The following is a 4,770-nucleotide window of genomic DNA, read 5'->3' on the forward strand; positions in this document are numbered from 1 at the left end:
GTGCTACTGGCCTGTGGGACCGTCCTCTGTCTTCTGTGCAAAGGGTGCTGCAGCGTGCATTGGTGGTTCAGTGGTAGAATTCTCGCCTGCCACGCGGGAGGCCCGGGTTCGATTCCCGGCCAATGCAACACCTACTTTTCTTCCCTTTTATTTTTCACACACAATATAACAATATATACACAGTTAAGCCTGTAATTATCCATACCCCTGGCAAATTGTCTTAAAGTTACTTTTATTCAACCCGCAAATTTATTTTTTGTTTTGACTGGAAAGGACACAGGCAGACACTCACAACTAGAACAAAACTGTCTTATATACAATATCAACTGTTTCTTCCTCATTAGTTTTTTTTCCTTCCATCCATCTAAGTCTCTCTGTCTCATAGAAAGCAGACTCCTGAAACTCCTTCCAGGTCATTTCCTTGTCCATGCCTTTGTCTCTGTATAGAGTACACTTTCAAAGGGCAGCAAATATAGTTTTCCTGCCACTTCAGGGAAGCCCGTATGAATGTGTGGACTATTTGGTCCCTGTGGCTGAATCTGCAGAGGTAGCGTCCGGTTCCCTCTGGAAAAATTCTGTCTGAACAAATTCTTCAAAGGGCATTTTAGGGTTACTGATTCCCTCAGCAGCATAACTTTGATGTATCTTCTTTGAACAATAGAAATACGGCACAGGCCCTCGATGGTAAAAAAAATAGTGGATGGAAGATCCATCTGTCTCATACTGGGACTTGGGCTGTCCACAGGCAAGACAAATCTTTCTGCCTTCCTTCCTCAGGTTGCTCCTGCTGTTGATTCTCTAAGATGCGTTCCACCATCTTCTCTATTGAGTCTTGTGTCAGAGGTGTAGACAGGGCAGGAGGAGGTGGGTTTAAGTAAGCTGGCTCCATGGTGACCACAGGAACACTGGTTGTCTCACTCCCTTCAGTTAAAGAGTGCCACAGTTGCTGAGTCTGCAGAAGTTTTTCTGGGCTTATGTTCAAAGAAGTGTTTAGAAGCTTAGCCAAGTGTTTCACATAACGGGATATGTGTAGCTTGGATGTGCGGTGCAGCAAGCTGTTGAGATCAGCACACTAGGTCCTGCTTCACAGGTGCAGACTTGTCCTGAAGCTCATTTTTAATCCTTGTATCTTCATCCGATGGGTCCTGGAGAAGGTATCGAAGTGGCTCCTTGTGGAACGCCACAGATTTTCCCTGAGTAGAATACAACTTTCTTGTGAATCTTGACATACAATCATCAATGGTCATGACAATTTGCATATTAATGATAATGAAACTGGCCTCACAGCCCATTGTTTATTTAGTGGACTAGTTTCAGTCTGTGTGCAAATGTACTGTTTAGAAGTTTGGGGAAACCTGCATCCAGCTGAGACTAAAGAAGTCATTTGGATGAGTGACGAAACGTTTCTCCCGCTGAAAACACTACGTCCAGATGTACAGAATCAATTTTTTGGAATTTACTTTCCGGGATGATTGAGCATACATCAAGACAGAATAGTTCATAATTTACCATGCCTTTTTATCACAGCTGATACAGTTTTCTTACACTAATCAAGTAAATTAAATCACAGTGAACACTTCTCTTACCTTTAAAATACACCTGCAATTTTTAATCTATTGGTTTACTCTTATTTTAAACAACGTTTATTACCTGTGACGAATGAACAAGGATCGCTGAGATCTGTTGCAAGTGGTGCATAACTTGTCTTTTTTCCTGAAATTTAAAAGTGGAAATTGTTTAAAACTGCCAGGTCTCAAACTCGCAACAGCGCCGGAAGGGTCACAGTGGTGAATAATATATTAAATCCGTAGTTTAGCACTACCATAGAGAATGAATGGGAAACTGTTTAGACCTGTTGAGCTAAACAATCCCAGCCTCCCATGCAGAGGCCCGGGTTTGATTCCTGGCCACTGCAGAAATTCCTACAGCAAGCAATCCTTTTTAAATTCAACCCAGTAACTCCAAGTAGGCTGGTGTTACATCCTGTGAGACTGTGGGAGTGTGTGGGTGTGGTGTTGCTCTCTCTCTCCCCCTCTTCCTCTCTAGCTCCACCCCTCTCTGTCTCTTTTTCTCTCTGCCCTCTCTCCACGACGGAGCTGCTGCTCACTCCCTCATTTGGCACCAGGACCCAGTCAGCAATTAACTCTCAGATGTTATATAGGGTTGGGGAAGAACTGTGTGGTTTTGGGTTTTTTTTCTCTTCATCTTTGCACTGCTTTCTATTGAATGAAGAGGTCCTATGGTGTGGTTGTCCTTGCTGCAGTTTGGAGTTGTGAAAGCAGTGGGGAGGTTGCTACATTGGTAGCGTGGGCTTGTGGGCCTCAGCAGCAATAAGGTGTGTGTTGCTAGTAATGGTTAGGGTGGGCCTGTGGGCTCCAGAAGTGCATTTTTCTTTGTTGTTTGTTTGTTCATCCTCCTTTAGACACATAAGACTTAGTTGTGACCTTTTTTCTTTTTTTTTATCTTATTGATAAAGCAGTGTTGCCATCTCTTTGTGTTAGGATTGTTTGTAATAAAAACGTAATATTTGCCATACTGCTCTGTTTGGCTCCCTTCTCATTCTTTCCCGGTTCTATTTGTTACTGTTCCCCACGTCTTTGCTGAGACCTTATTTGTGGGGACGTAACAATGTGGGGGTTCGTCCGGGATCTCAGTGAAAGGAATTGAAACAGCTTTGTATGAGTTTTGGTGTCTGTATGTTGTTCTCGGGTTGCTTGCTTAACTCTGGTGTATTTGGAACTCTCTCCCCAGTTAGCGCAGGTGAGTGTCTAGCTGAGTGTAATCTCTTCCTTCAGACACTCGTTCTTTATTTTGCCTTTTTTATTTTCGGAGTAATCCCGGGTGGGGATTAGGTCCCTGTCGGGGGTAGGCTTTTCAGTGCTTTGAGCACTGAAGGTTCGCCTTTAAAGTTGCCTCGAGCCTGGTACACTCCAGAAGCTAGGTAGGCTAGCATTCGAGGGTAGGTAGGACTGAGGAGAGGTTCCATGGTATTGTTATTCATTGTTTAGCCCCAAGGGTATATGTTTCCTCCTTCCTTTGGAGTGTGTGTTACATGTCTCTCTTTTATTGGTATTGTTAGCCCTGAAGTATTGTTGATAAAGTGGCTAATGGTGCCTAAGAGCAGGCGCAAAGTGTGGTTGAGCCAGCTACTGAATCTGAGAATCCCTCCACTTACCCATCATTAGCCAAATGTCTTACCGCTGCGCCTGAAGATGATGGTACAAAGGGGGGTAAGTAGCAAACATGTTTGGTTTCTGACAGTTTGTTGATACACAGGTGGAGTCCAATGTCAGGAGACAAGTACAGTTCAGCAGATAGTGTTTCCAATTGTCACCAGCAGGTGCTACGGTTAGCACATGAACATTCATAGTCCGGTCATTTAGGTGTTACAAGACATATGACCGCATATTGGAACATTTCTTTTGGCCAGCAATGAAAGCAGATGTGGTGCAGTTATGTAACACAGCATGCAGTTCCAGCATGCGTTCGAGTCAGCAAATTCCTTCCACTGCAGCGCCCCTGTCTTAGCGGCTCCTGATTCTCTCAACCTTTCAAGCTCGATGTTGATACATTCACCGAATGTACAATGATAACCAACGACTGATGCACTGGGCACTGCTGGCACAGGATTATAATCTTGTGATTAAGCATAAGAAAGATACTGACAACATAGTAGCTGACGCACTCTCACGCAGCTCATAGTGAAGTGTTGTAGCCAACAATCCTAAATGTGCTACTGGCCTGTGGGACCGTCCTCTGTCTTCTGTGCAAAGGGTGCTGCAGCGTGCATTGGTGGTTCAGTGGTAGAATTCTCGCCTGCCACGCAGGAGGCCCGGGTTCAATTCCCGGCCAATGCAACACCTACTTTTTTTTCCACACACACACACTATATAACAATATATACACAGTTAAGTCTGTAATTATCCATACCCCTAGCAAATTTTGTCTTAAAGTTACTTTTATTCAACCCGCAAATTTATTTTTTGTTTTGACTGGAAAGGACACAGGCAGACACAACTAGAACAAAACTGTCTTATATACAATATCAACTGTTTCTTCCTCATTTGTTTTTTTTCTTCCATCCATCTAAGTCTCTCTGCCTCATAGAAAGCAGACTCCTGAAACTCCTTCCAGGTCATTTCCTTGTCCACGCCTTTGTCTCTGTATAGAGTACACTTTCAAAGGGCAGCAAATATAGTTTTCCTGCCACTCCAGCGAAGCCCGTATGAATGTGTGGACTATTTGGTCCCTGTTTCAGGTCCCTGTGGCTGAATCTGCTTTTCCTCCATCCTTCTCTTCTCCCTCTTCTTGGTAGCATCCGGTTCCCTCTGGAAAAATTCTGTCTGAGCAAATTCTTCAAAGGGCATTTTAGGGTTACAGATTCCCTCAGCAGCATAACTTTGATGCACCTTGTTGGAACAATAGGAATAGCGCACAGGCCCTCTCTGGTAAAAATAATGGACAGTGGATCCATCTGTCTCATATTGAAACTTGGGCTGTCCACAGGCAAGACAAGTCTTTGTCTGCCTTTTTCCCCTCAGGCTGCTGCTGCCTTTCCAAGATGCCCTCCACAATCTTCTCTATTGAGACTTGTGTCAGTGGTGTAGACAGGGCAGGAGGAGGCAGGTTAAAGACGGCAGGCTTTATGGTGACTACAGGGACACTAGTTGTTTCACTGCCTTCAGTTAAAGAGTGCCCCAGCTGCTGAGTCTCCAGAAGTTTTTCTGGGCTTATGTTCAAAGATGAATTGGTGTTGAGAAGTTTAGCCAA

The 4,770-nt window shown here is 44.2% G+C and overlaps 1 protein-coding gene and 2 non-coding genes across 3 annotated transcripts in view; all 3 read left to right on the forward strand.

Annotated features, from left to right (window-relative positions):
* Positions 1–4,770, forward strand: part of ldhd (lactate dehydrogenase D) — a 46,711-nt gene that overhangs the window by 6,431 nt on the left and 35,510 nt on the right. The window lies entirely within an intron of this gene.
* trnag-gcc (transfer RNA glycine (anticodon GCC)) lies at positions 57–127 on the forward strand. Its single transcript has one exon. It is a non-coding gene; the product is annotated as a tRNA-Gly (tRNA).
* On the forward strand, positions 3,787–3,857 carry trnag-gcc (transfer RNA glycine (anticodon GCC)). The gene has a single exon. It is a non-coding gene; the product is annotated as a tRNA-Gly (tRNA).

This window comes from Pundamilia nyererei, unplaced genomic scaffold (genome assembly GCF_000239375.1).
Source record: "Pundamilia nyererei isolate P.nyererei 1_Seehausen unplaced genomic scaffold, PunNye1.0 scaffold00229, whole genome shotgun sequence".
In the NCBI taxonomy this organism is placed as follows: Eukaryota; Metazoa; Chordata; class Actinopteri; order Cichliformes; family Cichlidae; genus Pundamilia; species Pundamilia nyererei.